Source organism: Galeopterus variegatus, unplaced genomic scaffold (genome assembly GCF_000696425.1).
Source record: "Galeopterus variegatus unplaced genomic scaffold, G_variegatus-3.0.2 Scaffold227, whole genome shotgun sequence".
NCBI classification, from domain to species: Eukaryota; Metazoa; Chordata; class Mammalia; order Dermoptera; family Cynocephalidae; genus Galeopterus; species Galeopterus variegatus.
Window position 1 is genome coordinate 257,972 of NW_007726338.1, and position 15,437 is coordinate 273,408.

A 15,437-nucleotide genomic window follows, 5' to 3' on the forward strand; every position below is an offset into this window, starting at 1 on the left:
CATCCCCATCACCCAGCCTCCCCTTCCTAGTCTGTACTAACCACTATTATACTCTCTACTTCTATGAGATCAATTTTTGTAGCTTCCACATAGGAGTAAGAAAATGTAGTATTGTTTCTCTTTCTGTGCCTGGCTTAATTTTCTCCAAGCTTATCCATGCTCCTGCAAAGGGCAGAATTTCACTCATTTTTATGGCTGAGTAGTTTTCCATTGTGGATATATATACCACATTTTCTTTAATCAATTCATTATTTTTACATAGTAAGTAAAGAGAATCTTTTCTTTTTAATTGGAATTTCAAATAGTTGATGAAAAAGGTTCTTATTTAAATAATTTACATATTCAGAATACATTTAGAAATATTTATAATAGGCAATCATTAAAATAATGATCAAGTACATCATTTTGTCATCTGCTTTTTACATAAAAAATTATAGCTACATGATTCTTTATGTAAAAAGCAGATGACAAAATGACATACTTGATTCTCAATGTGATAAAAATATATACAAATGTTATAACTGTTCTTAAAATGAATAAAATGATGTGATGTAATAGTAAGTTTCCATTTAAGTGACTAAATTTGACTTAATTTGATAAAACCATTCAGATTAGGCATTCACACCTAACTACTGAAAATTGAGTAATATATTAAACACTACCACAGGAGTGCAATCTACCATGTCTACAACATAACAATGTAAGTTTTACCAGGCAAATAACCTGACTTCTTCAAAATGTAAGTGGCAAAACCAAGGGCTATTAAACATTCAAAGAAACATAGATTAACCACCTATATCAAAAATAGATAAGACAGACTTGAATTAAGATGTTTTGTAAATAAATATTTCAAAGGTGGTACTATCTACTTTCTAATACTCCATAAGTAATTATTACTTTTGAGTGATTTTCAAGAGACATGGCATGACAATCATGCTAAAGAAAAAGAATGCTCCTACACTGTTGGTGGGACTGCAAAATGGTGCAGCCTTTGAGGAACCTCCATACCATTTTCCATAAACAATTAAAGACAGATGTACCATATGACACAGCTATTCCACTGCAGGGTATATTCCCAGAGGAATGGAAATAATCATGTTGAACAGATACCTGTACTTCCATGTTTACTGCAGCACTATTTACAATAGCCAAGAGTTGGAACCAGCCTAAATGGCCATCATCAGATGAGTGGATAAGGAGAATGTGGTATCTCTACACAATGGAATACTACTCTGCTATTAAAAAAATGAAATGCTACCATTTGCAGCAACATGAATGGACTTAGAGAAAATTAAGTGAAATAAGCCAGACACACAAAGAGAAATACCACCATGTTCTCACTTATTTGTGGGAGCTAATAAAAATAAATAAATAAATATACAAACAAACAGGGCAGGGGGGAAAGAAGACACAACAATTCCAACAATTCCTTGAACTTGTTAAGACAAGTGATGAACAGATCTGATGTTGATGGGGGTGAGGGGGTAGAGGGAGGGGGGGAAAGGAGGAATTGGTGAAGGGACACGAAAATCAACTACATTGTATATTGATAAATTAAAATTTAAAAATGGAAAAAAAATGTTACTTCCTGGATGGAAGATGAAAAAAAAAAAAAGTGCATTAGAAGCTTCTATTTGGGACATTTTTTTTTTTTTTTTTTAAAAAGATGACCGGTAAGGGGATCTTAACCCTTCACTTGGTGTTGTCAGCACCACGCTCAGCCAGTGAGCGAACCGGCCATCCCTATATGGGATCTGAACCCGGGGCCTTGGTGTTATCAGCACTGCACTCTCCCGAGTGAGCCACGGGCCGGCCCTATTTGGGACATTTTTTAAAAGTCCCATTAGCCTGAGTTCACGGAAAAGTCAAAGCATAACCAGAAATTATGCATGAAATGAAACAAAAAGAAAATTCAAATCAGGATATGAATTGAAAATCAAAGTAAAGGAAAAAATACAGTAAGTAAGACTAAGATGGTGTCTAATAGAATAATAAAGACAAATCTTTACAATTTTTATTGCAGACCTTATTAACAATTACTTATAGAGTTCTACACATTTAACACTATGCACCTTTCTTTAAGTACTCATCACAAAAACTAGTTTATTTACAAATATAGGCTGCACTTTGTTATAGTCTACATAAATACATAGAATATATAAATATATTTGCTTACAGGTCATATATATGATGTATATATTATACATACAAATACACATATATATTTAGAAAAGCTCAAGGTAGAATTTATATAAACCACATTAGCTCACCAAAATTCATTCAACACACTAAGAATCAAGGGTAGAATCAAAAAAATGTAACAAACATGAAAATTAAAAAATTCCTCCTAAGTAAATATTTAAAATGTAAAATGTAAAAAAGATACACATAGAACAAAAAAATTAAAAGGTCCTTATCATAAATGATGAAAAGAGATTTAAGATTGAGAATAATAGAAATAGTCAACACTAAAAAAAATGGCCTAGATAAAAATGAATGGTGCTTACCCTGTATCCAGATTTGTTCACCAAACTGTTATACCTAACATTGGCACAAATGAGAAACTTACAATAACGTGAATTTTTTTTTACTGTTCACAAGACATTAAGGGATTCTATTTATTAGGTATGGATAACATATCGTATTTACTTAAAATTGTAATCTGTAGACATAAAAACCTTCTCAGGATTGAAATACCATGCATGGTATTGATAATTTTCAAAATATGGCAAAATGTTAATTATTAGTTTTAGTTGCTAGAAGGTTCATTATTCTGTCCTCCCTTTTGGTGCCTGTAAAACTTTTCATCATAAAGAATAACAGATCGTTCTTCAAAAAGCTAAACATGGAATTACCATATGACCTAATAAGTTACTCATATGTACATAACCAGATATTAAAATACGGATATTCATATCAATGCTCACTGAAAAATTAATTACAACATTCAAAAGATGGAAACACCCAAGTATCCATCAACAGATGAATAGGCAAAGAAAATATGATACAATAAAATATTATTCAGCCATAAAAAGAAAGGAAATTCTGATGCATGATATAGAACATGGATGAATCCTGAAAACATTAAGTGAAAGAAGCCATCCACAAAATGGAACATATTCCATGATTCAACTTGGATAACATATCCAGACTGTTCAAAATCACATGCAGAAAAGGGGATCGAGGGGATAGGGGAAGAGGGAGTTATTGTGTAATGGATACAGAGTTTCTATTTGGGTGATGGGAGTTTGGGAAATAGTTGCGACAGTTGTACAATATTTTGAGTGCATGTAATGCTGAATTATATAACTAACATTGGTTAATTTGGCCAATCTTGTGTCATGCATATTTTATCACAATAAAAAAATAGAATATAAATTTTATTGATAATTAGGAAGTATAAGTGGGTAAATTTATATAAATACTAAAAAGCATTGCTAATGGGCAGAGGATTCTGGGAAGATTGAAGAGCAGGAAGCAACAAAATGTTCTCTCCACCAGAAACAATCAATTGCTTTGGAATGATATACGATATACCTAATTTGGGAACTTTGAAGACTTGGAACTTTCATAGAAAGGTTTAAAATAAAACTGAGATTAATTACAATTCCAGTTCTTAGCAAAGTGCAAGCTATCCACTACCCATCCCTCAGCCCCTTAGCAGGCAGCTGTGCACATATTCCTGGGGCAGCTTGGAACTAACTGTAATTAGGGTGGACAAAATAAAAGGACCCTGTTGTACAATACTTAAGATCTGTGCTCTGATCAGGTACTATGTCTAATCACCAAGATATAGAAAAGGAGGACAGCAGTGTCTGTTTGTTACACCTCACCTTCATTGTTTCAAGCCCCTTTCCCCCTCTAGCTGAAGTGACTTCCGAAAGATTTAAAGCCTTGATGCCTTTTTTCCCCTTCATGTTTCTTATTACCCTTTTGGGAGCTAAACTCTGAGGACCAGGACATTCAAAAGCAATCACGTATACAGGAGAAAGTCATTCTGCATGCCCAGGGAAAGGCACAGGCTCAGAACAACCTGAGAAGACCTTAATTTAATGCAGCCTACAACAATCAAAAACAAAACCCAGCAAACCCTTGGGAAGGGGAAAAATGTCATTTCCAGAGTTACCACAGTATATTAGTTTATTATTATTAAATACAAAAACAACAATATAATCATTACTAAATATTTTTTTTTCCTTTTTGTCTTTTTTACTGACCGGCAACGGGATCGCAACCCTCGGTGTTGCGCCGGCACCACGCTCAGCCAGTGAGCGGGAACCGGTCTCCACATGGGATCCGAACCCTCGGCGGGAGCGCCGCTGTGCTCCCAAGCGGCGCACTCTCCAGTGTGCCACCAGGCTGGCCCGCTAAATATTTAAAAAATCACACCATATAGAGAAATTGAAAAGCATGGCCCATTCAAAGGAAAAATATATACAACAGAAAGTGTCCCTGAGAAAGACCTGATGAGTAATGATTTTAAAACCACTGTCTTAACATTGCTCAAAACATAAAGGTAGACATGGAGAAAGTAAATAAAAGGATGAATGAAGAAAATGGAAATAACAAAGAAACAGAAAACCTTAAAGAACACGCGAATATTCTAGAGCATGAAAAGTATAACTGAAATGGAAAATTCACTAGAGAGATTCAAAGGCATATCTGAGTTGACAGTAAAAGGTATCAGTGAATTTGATGATAAGTCAATAGAAATTTAACAATTCTGGGCCGGCCCGGTGGCGCACTGGATAGTGCGCCGCTTGGGAAGCGCGGCGGCGCTCCCGCCCGAGGGTTCGGATCCCACATACAGACGGCTGAGCGAGGCGCGGGAGCAACACCGAGGGTTGCAATCCTGTTGCCGGTCCCCGGTCCGGTACGGGGGCAACACTGAGGGTTGCGATCCATTGCCGGACACGGAAAAAGACAAAAAAAAAAAAAAAAAAAAAAAAAAATTTAAAAATTTTGAAGAGCAAAAAAAAAAAAAAAAAAAAAAAAAAAAAAAAAGAAATTTAACAATTCTGAAGAGCAGAAAGAAAAGAAAAAAAAAAACATCAAAGGAAAGCAAACACAGCTAAGGGACCTGTAGGCCAAAGTACATATGTGGGATTCCCAGATGAAGAGAGAGAATATTTGAGGAAATACTGAAGGGAAATATCTGAAGTTCAATGAAAGACATGAATATTAACATCCAAGGAGCTCAACAAACTCCAAGTAGGATGAACTCAAAGTTACACATAAACTATCAGGAGCAAAAGAGAAAAAGCATTTTGAGTGCAGCACAGAGAAATGACTTGTCACATACAAGGAATTATCACTTGATTTTTCATTAAAAAAAAAAAAAAAAAAAACTTTGGAAGCCAGAGGGAGTAGGCTGATATATTCAATGTACTAAAATAAAACTTATGATTCCCATAACCAATAAAATTGTCCTTTGACAAACACTGAGGAGTTTGTTATCACTACATCTGTCCTGCAAGAAATGCTAAAGGGACTCCTGAAGGTTAAAATCAACGAATACTAGACAATATTATAGTAAAAATGGTGTGTAACTCCCCTTTTTGTTAACATGACTTACAAGAATAATACATATTTTAAAAATTATTACTCTAAAAGCTAGTATTATTATAACTTTGGTTTATATCTCTACAATTCATTCTTTTCTTTTTTAAAAAAAGATGACCGGTAAGGGGATCTTAACCCTTGACTTGGTGTTGTCAGCAGCACCACGCTCTCCTAAGTGAGCAAACTGGCCACCCCTATATACGGATCTGAACCTGTGGCCTTGGTGTTATCAGCACCACACTCTCCCACAATTCATTTTTTAAACAACGTGAGACTAACTAATTTAAAAGTATTTAATTTGTAAACTAACAAGGTATCAAAAATGTAATTCTGTGACATCAACTGAAAGTCACAGGGCAAAGCCGTTAAAAAAGCAGAGTTTTTGTAGATTGTTGAAGTTAAGCTGGTATAAATTCAGATTACTGATGTCATTTTTGGATATTAAATCTAATCCCCATGGCATTTAAAATTGAAAAAGCGAAAAAAAATACACATTTTAAACATTTCACTACAAAAACATCAACTAAACACAATGAGGGAATGAGGGACAAAAACAGCAACAAGGCATACTGAAAATGACAGAATTAAGTCCTTCTTTATTGCTACTTTAAATATACTGAACTCCCCTATCAAAAGAGAGAGAATGGCAGAATTGATTTTTTAAAAATCCAATTACATGCTTTCTACAACACATTCACCTTAGACCCCAAAGAGAAAAAAAACACTGAAAGTAAAAACATGAAAATGAACAGTGTAAGTAGTAACAGAAAGCGAGTGGGGGTGATTATACTAATATCAGATAAAACAGGCTTTAAACCAAAAAAGTTTACAATGAAAAAAGAAATTGTACAGTAATAAACGGATCAATACAACAATAATTATAAACATTTACATAATAAACTATCAAAATATATAAAGCAAAAATTGACAGAAAAGAAGGGAGAAATAGACTATTTTACAATAATAGATATAAACTTCAATAACCTACTCTCAAGTAGAACAACAGAGAAAATAATTAAGAGAAGACTGGAACAACACAATAAAGCAAATATATGTAACAGACATACACAATAATCTACAAACAACAGAATACATGTTCCCCTCAAGTGCACAAGGGGCATTTTCCTGAAAAGACCCAGTAAGTTCACAAATTCAGTTTCAATAGATTTAAAAGACAGATAAAGTATCTTCTCTGACTACAAGGAATTAGAAATCAATAACAGAAGGAAAGGAAACCCCGGAAAACTCACAAATTTGTAGAAATGAGAAAACACACTCCTAAACCACTGTTATCAAAGAAAAGGTGAAAAAGAAAATTAAAAAATAGTTGGACATGAATGAAAATAAAAATACACCATAATAAAACTGTGGAACACAATGAAACCATTGCAGAGAGAGAAATTTATATCCATAAATACTAACATTACAAAATTTCAAATCAACAAACTAACTTATTACAAATGAAGGAATTAGGGCCAGCCTGGTGGCTCACTTGGGAGAGTGTGGCGCTGGGAGCGCCTAGGCCACAGGGTTCGGATCCTATATAGGGATGGCCGGTGCACTCACTGGCTGAGTGTGGTGCGGACCACATTGTGCCAAGGGTTGCGATTCCCCTTACTGGCCAAAAAAAAAAAAAAAAAAAAAAAACCCAACAAATGAATGGAATTAGAGAAACAACAAACACAAAGTGAGAAAAAGGAAGCAATAAAGATTGGAGCAGAGATGTACAAAATAGAGAAAATAATTAGCAAAATCAAATGTTCGTTCAAAAAAAAAAAACAACTAAAATTTGACAGCTAGACGAACTAAAAAATAAGAACGTGCTCAAATTAGCAAAACTAGAAATGAATCATAACACTGAATCATAAATGAAATTATCATTAACTGATTCTACAGAAATATAAAGGATTATAAGAATAATATAAGGCATTGTGCATCACGAAATTGGATAACCTACGTGAAATTGACCAATTTTTACAAACACAAAATCTACCAAGCCTAAACCATAAATAAATAGAAAATGTTAAAAGACCTGTAATTAGTATGGGGACTAAATCAGTAATGGAAAAAATCTCCCAACAAAGAAAAGCCTGGACCTGATGGCTTCACTGGAGAATTCCACCAAATATTTAAAGATCTAACATCAATACTTCTCAAACTTTTCTAAAAATTCAAGGAGAGAACACATCTAAACTCATTTTATGGGGCCAGCATTACCCTCATACCAAAGACAAAGACAAAGTAAAAACTACAGACCAATATCCCTTACAGACATTGGTGCAAAAATCCTCAATAAAATACTAGCAAAGCCAATTCAAAATCACATTAAAAGATTAATTCATGGAAGGCAAGGATGGTTCAACATACAAAAATCAATCAATGGAATACACATTAACAGAATTAAGTGGGGGGGAACAAACCCTGCCATCTGAACAGATGCGGGAAAAGCATGACAAAATTCAAAACCCTTTCATAATAAAAACATTCAACAAGTTAGGAACAGAAAGAAACCACATATACACAGTAGAAGTCATACATGAAAAATCCAAGTGAACATCATTGTCAATGGTGAAATACTGAATGCTTTTTATCTAATATCAGTTACAAAATAAGGAAGCCCACTTTGTTACTTCTATTAAATAGGGTACACTGTAAGTCCTAGCCAGAGCAATTAGGTAAGAAAAATAAATGGCACCCAAATTGGAAAAGAGGAAAATTAACTTGAATAGACATTTCACCAAAGAAGATATACAAATGGTCAATAAGAACATAAATAGATGCTTGACATAACTAATCTGTAGGGAAATGCAAATAAAAACTACAATGAGTTAACACCTTACATCAATATGGACGGCTACTTTCAACAAAACAAACTAGTAAGTGCTGAGGATGTGTAACCATTTAAAGCAGTATTGGTGGGGATGTAAAATGGTGCAGCTGCTAATGGGAAAACAACATGATGGATCCTCAAAAAATTCAAAGAATCACCATATGATCCATCAATTCCACTTTGGGTACATACTCTAAACTGAAAGCATGGACTCGAAGAGATATTTGTAAATCCATGTTTACAGCAGCATTATTTCCAATATCTGAAATGAGGAATTAACCCAAGTGTCCGTCAACAGATAAATGGATAACCAAGATGTGATATATACATATAACAGAATATTATTCAGCCATAAAAGGAAGGTAATTCTGACAAATGCTACAACATGGATAAATATAGAAGTTATTATTCTAAGTAAAATAAGGCAGTCAGAAAAAGACAAATGCTAATACTCCACTCAAAAAGTAGAATGGTGACTGCCAGAGTCTGGGGAAAAGGGGCAATAGGGAGTTACTGATAGCTAAGGAGTTTCAGTTTTGCAGGATGAACAATTCTGGACATAGATGATGGTGATAACTGCACTTAACACGTGAATAATGAATGGACTTAATACCACCATATTTTCTATTAGTTTTTTTAAAAAGGTTATTTTATTTAAAAATGGCTAAAACAGTAAATTTTATGTTATCTGTATTTTAAAATACAAATACATGTATTTCCTCAGTATTTACTGCAAGGGCTCACAAGCAGTAATAACCCAGTACAACAATCCCAGCACCCATCTTACTTTCTAAATACCATTCTCCACAATGAACCAAGGATCCAAGGAGAAATGGTAGGTTATACAACTAGAGCAGGATTTTTAAAAAATGAAACTTGATACTGTTGTGTGGCCAGAAATTAAATAAGTACTCGAGACTAAAGAAATGCTGAAAAGACACAGGAGCCAACTTGAGAGCTCTGAATGACAGGATGTGGAGCAATCTGACCAAAACCAAAAATTATACTGATGAATTTAATTCACAGAATGAATCAAATAAAGATGAGCCCACACTAACACAAATAATTAAAATATGCAATGGGAAGTAAGGGACGATTCTTCCTTAGAATACAAAATTCTAACTCTGATTAATCAAACAGGGCTGACATAAATTTTTAAAAAGCACAATCTGGTAAACACCATCATAGTAAATATCGCAGGCAAAAGACGTCAATGCATGTTGAAATTTGTAAATAAAAGTACGATGACAACAATGTATCTCCCTCCCCCAAAAGATACTAATTAATGATAATACAAAGTAATCAAAGTAACATCACTAGTAAAAACATCAACATATGTGCTCCCTGGTGATGAACGAAGAACATGAAATAATTCAGCATTAAATCATGGACCAAGAAAATTACACGAACACTGCAAATACTAAAGAGGTATGCATATCAGTTAACACAAGTATATCAATGTTTGTTTCCTGGTTTAGATAATTAATTATATGTTAATATGAGAGTAAGATGGAAGAAAAAATAAGAAACTACATACTACTGTTTCAACACTTTGTAACCCAACACTTATTTCAATATAAAAAACTTGTGAAAGAAATTACACTAATATTTCTTGTGTTCAACCTATGCCAAAAATTTTCGGTCATTAAAGCAATACAAAACCCTGACAAAAACATAACAAACATAAAGCTGTTTGCTTAGAAATATCATTTCAAAAATTCCAAATAATATTCTAACTATAATTAGAAAGTATGTATTTTAAAAATAAATTTACATCATTCTCAGGATGGATGAATGTTCAATTTTAGAAATAGCTCATTTTCATCCTCACAATAATTTTAGAAGAAGTACGATAAAACTATAATGCAAAAAGACATTTTATTAAATCTGTCATCAAATCTGGTGAAAAATCTTCATAAAAGAAAGTTTCCTAAAATGACCAATATGAACATAAACAACTTCAAACTCAGGATTCATATTAACAGTCAAATAGCCAAGGATACTTTCTACTTCCATATATTCTAGAATTAGTAATCAAAAGTTATAAAGATTAAATAAAAATGATGATGAATACTTAGAAAACCATAATTTTAAAAATTCAATGAAATGCTATTAGAAAAGGTATACGAATTTTCATGTCAGAAAGTTAACTGAGTGAATAATCACTTATTAACAAAATCATGAAATGCCTAGAATGAAAAAAGCTTTTAAATAAAATTGTACTAACATTATCTCAATATAATTATTTGATTAAAATTAAAAAGACATACCTTGCAGCTGGATAGGAAGACTCAATTTTAAAGAGATCTATTCTCTCCTAATTAATCTATTAAATTTCACGCAAATGAAATTAAAACCGCATTTTTTCCCAACTTGCAAGATAATTGTAAGCGTCAATTGAGAGAAAAAAAATAGGAGTACAGACAGGGAATATTCTGAAAAAGAAGAGAAATGAGATAGAACTCAATGGAATAGATAAGATACTATAAATCATCAGTGCCAATAGAAGGTAACAAATGAAAGAAATGTGGTCAATTTTATGTGGAAATTTTTTAAATGATTATGGTAGAATTTAAAATAAGTGACAACTGTTCACATCAATGTGAATGATTTGAGTATTCAATGCATTAATACCACATTACAGTAATAAAAGTAATGACAAAAGTAATTGATGAGAAACAGAAGACAATACATAAACGTATGATACTAAACATGTTTCTAAAGAAAAACACAAACTCAAAAGCCACAAAACACAACATGATATTTCAATCCATAAATTCTGTTTTAATAAAAATTAAACCACTACAGTAAAATAAATGCGAAAACACATGGTACTTCATTTGCAATGGGTGACACAATGTTAACATCCTTAATCATAAATGAGCTCAAAAGTCAATAACAAAGGGGCCAATAATACAATAGAAGTAAAAAGAAAAAAGGAACAGAGAAAAATAAAACACAAATGACTAATAAAGCTATATGACAATGACACAGCTTAACATTAACAGAAGAAAAAAGCAATTTATCTGTAATATTACATTATTGATAACTAAACATACCGATATCTAAAACTGTTTGTACAGTTTTAGGAAGTGGGGGCCTCTTATTCAAACACTGGAGGAACTTACTTCAACTAGGGGAGAATTTCCTCAAAAGGTAAGATTTTGTACATACATTGCCCTAGCAGTTCCAATCCAAAGGAATTATTCCAACAACACATTTGGACAAAATCAAATTTATATATAAGCATGTTCACTAAATAGAGAATCTGTAGGTAATATATTGTATTGTCCCCCCAAAACTTATTTTTATATCAATTTGTTTATGAAAAACCCCAAGGAAGTGCACAAAATTCCAGTAACAGCACATAACATTGGGGAACAGAATTAAAAAGGAATAAAAAGTAAAAATACTCCATTTCACATAATTCTATGTCCTCAAAATTATTGAAAAAAATTTTTAAGAATTAGTTTTAAATTTACCCTGTGACAGGTGGAAATTATAAATATATGCACTTCATACTTATTGAAGCACTGAAACGAAGCCCCTGTAATTTTACAATCCTGAACTTTTCTGTGCAATTAACGTCTCCATCATCCCAGCTCCTGAGATTTAGTCCAATGGCAACAATAAAAAGAATCATCATGGCTAGTTAAAATTATCTTCAATAAACCTTTTATAGCACTTTCCAAAACTGAGCTTTCTCAGTCCAGTATTTATGATCTGCAAGGAGTGTCCACTGCAACACATGTGCATAGTCTCTGTACATTATGAAGCCCATAATTTGGTGATAGAAACAATGGTATAGGTTCCTTTTCAGCATATAGGTTCCTTTTCAGTCATCACCTGAGAGGAGACAGTAGGGAAAATGGGAAAAAGTTTAGAACAAAACTTTTGATTTTTTTTTTGGAAAATGAAATGCAACATACATTCTATCACGAAAAAAGAGCAGGAGGATGAAAATTCCTTTTGAAATTTTCTAACAATAAAAAGGCAAGATACTATACATCCTTATTCTTATACCTTGCCAATATTGACTGATATCTGCAACATTATCCTCATTTTGTTTGTATTTGCTTGCCTGTATCTCTAAGTCATTCATTCATATGTAGAATTATTACACGCGGTCTACATACATTTCTAAACAAGAAACAATAACTAAACATTTCAATAAAAATAACAAAAGGAGCTCAGCTCATTTGATGGGGAAAAAACTGTAATTATACTAAGAATATGCAGGTTACGATGGAATTCTGGAAAAGATATAATTCCTGACATCCTGGGCACCATCAGAAATACTGACAAACAGAATCTACAGACATAACACAATGACTGTTGTTTATCCCAGTTTCAGGATAATGTTACACAGCAATATGTAACCTGAACAGACCTCAATGACAACTAGCTGCTACCAAAAAGCCAGCAAGCTTAAGAAAACCTGGATATATATCAACCCTTGTCCCTCCCCAAATCAAACAAGCAGTCAATCAGCCTTACAATCATACTGCCAAGGAGTGAAGAACACGTGAATGAGAATATCTTAACAGGTAGATTCAATGATGGTAGGTACCAGTCTTGGGATTAAAGACAAAGATGACAAAAGTATCCTTCCTTGAAACTGTCATCCCCTGATAAGGAAAAAGAAACACTGTAAGTAAGATTCACACTACTTTTTAATATCAGCACCTTGTTTGAGGTTTTCATGAATTTCTTTATCACATTACAAAACTGCATTTGTGAAAAGACACATATTATCAATTTCATAATTTCCAATAATTAGACACTTGTCATTTCCTTTATTACCTCACTTGGTCACGTTTAGTCATAAATAAGTAAAATAAAAATACACATTCTATATATACATGGCTTTTTTGTATTAGTTAAAATATCTTTTAAAAACAATTCATTCACCAATTCTTAAGCATGGAAGAAAATTCCAATATGTCCAAGAACAATGTCTGAACCAGTATTATTTTTCCAAGTGCAGGTGTAGCCTTAGCACCCGAACAGCACCAGAACCTTCTTACCTATGATTTGCAGTTAAGACCTATAAATTAAGGGATTCCTTAGTAAAGGAGATGTTCCTGGAGATTTCATCTGTACTCAGGTTAGCTGTAAATATATTTTCCTCTCATCATCACCTGAGAAAAACAGTATCCAATATAGCAATGGTTAGATACAAATCAAGCACTAGAAGGAACATACTAACTAACTAGGATAATTTTAGGCTGGTTGGGTATAGTGAAATTAAGCTGAACCAGCAAATACGACTACTCACAAACATAACGTTTTCACATTTTCTGACCATTTTGAACCACACATTTAGCACAAATGCTGGGAATACTGAAATGTTTCTCCCACTAATTTTTAATTATCTACAAAAACCTAAAGACCTACTTTAAATCCCTCAGACATACTTAACCACTGTAAAAGGAAGGCAATAATCCATTCTCCATTTATATCCAAATTAAGGATAATTCCAACTTATCCCAAGAGATACCCACTGCACTATGCTTATCTAGTGAGTATCCACAAATGTGGCATTGCCACTATGAATATTTACCCTCTTTAAAGAATGTTTCAGTTACTATTTTCTTCACTCGTCTGTTTGTCAATGAAAAACCTACCTCAAAAATTCCATCTTCTCCATTCTTTCTTTGGGTAATCCAAAACTGTTTCACTGTTAAGGCTCTGCTGCACCAATGCCTATGTCATGTGCTCTTCATGAAATCATTCAAAAACCATTCATAACAGCAGCTGGAAATAATAAAGTTGGATAGAACAGCCCAACCCTCTCACAATGTTGATAGGCAAGGATGAAAACAGGCACAATTTCCTTGGTTCTTCAAATGTCCATACTGAAATACCTTTTTAAATTGCAAATGTATGAAGTAGAAGCAGTCCTTCTACTCTCATCTGTCTACACAAGACTTAAATTTTTGCCATGTTCTTCCATACAATTTTCTATTCATATAAATCACATTCACTCTAGATTTTTTCATGTAGCAATATACAAATATGTAAATACACAACCTTTTCCTTTTGAACTCACATGTATATAAGTTTTAAACAAAATGTTAATATAATCACCAGTACCATTAACACTGAGATTAACTGTCAGAATGTCATTCCCCATGTATAATTAACATTTTTATAATTATACCATTAACATTTCAGTTATAAAAACAAGAGGTATATGCACATACTCTATAAACAAACAAACTTGGTTGATGTATTTTAAATATCAATCAATTTAAAATACTACAAAACTTTCCTATCAGAATTTTTTCAGTTTGAATTACATTCACGTTTAAGTTAGCTATACTCATTACTATTTTTCTTTTAATATTAATATTCATATTTCATTTTTATACTCAACCTGTATTTTCTTTGTAAATTTTTGAGAATTCAAACATATAGTCCCAGTGGCCAATTATAACATTTCAAAAAGTTTACATACTCAGTTTGATTGTCATTGCCAATTTGCATTTAAAACATACACTGATTTATACTGTCATCAATACTGGATAGAATCCTCATAGGCAATTTCCCTAATTTACGTTGTATGTAATATTTGTCTGATTATCATATAACATAACTAATACATAAATATCAGTAAAGTTTTAGAAAGCTATCAGAGAAATTAAAAAACTTCATAACCAAAGCTCTGTTCTCATATAGACATCTTATGTAGATGTATAAATTTGAAAATATATTAGAAAACAAATGGTCACAGACCCGCTTATCACTTAATATAAAAATTACCATATGAGGGTACTTCACAAAGTTCATGGAAAGATGCGTACTATTTTTCAATTCTATTTTTCCACAAACTTTGGAAGTACCCTCATACATTTAGATATAACAGTAGGTGGGATTCTAGAAATATTTGCAAGCCTATAAATGAAATACTAGTCCCATAATTTTTTAAATAAAAATAAAATGTAAAGCAATAAGTGAGAAGGTGAAACTATGGTTAATACCCTTGAAATTGCAGTTATCAGATCTATACCACTAAAAATTTTAATATGGAGACAGCAAAACG

At 32.8% G+C, this 15,437-nt stretch overlaps 1 long non-coding RNA gene across 2 annotated transcripts in view; it reads right to left on the reverse strand.

Moving 5' to 3' along the window:
* Nucleotides 1-15,144, reverse strand: part of LOC103585262 — a 31,325-nt gene extending 16,181 nt beyond the window's left edge. Inside the window, exons 1-5 of one of the 2 annotated variants that reach the window (XR_550054.1) lie at nucleotides 14,020-15,144; nucleotides 13,420-13,533; nucleotides 12,890-13,020; nucleotides 12,066-12,238; nucleotides 10,663-10,827 (exon numbers count right to left, since the gene is read on the reverse strand). This is a non-coding gene — a long non-coding RNA (uncharacterized LOC103585262). Of the gene's footprint in view, nucleotides 1-10,662; nucleotides 10,828-11,155; nucleotides 12,239-12,889; nucleotides 13,021-13,419; nucleotides 13,534-14,019 lie in introns of those variants that run through there. The other variant, XR_550053.1, reaches the window with a different exon arrangement.
* Nucleotides 15,145-15,437: the final 293 nt, after the last annotated feature.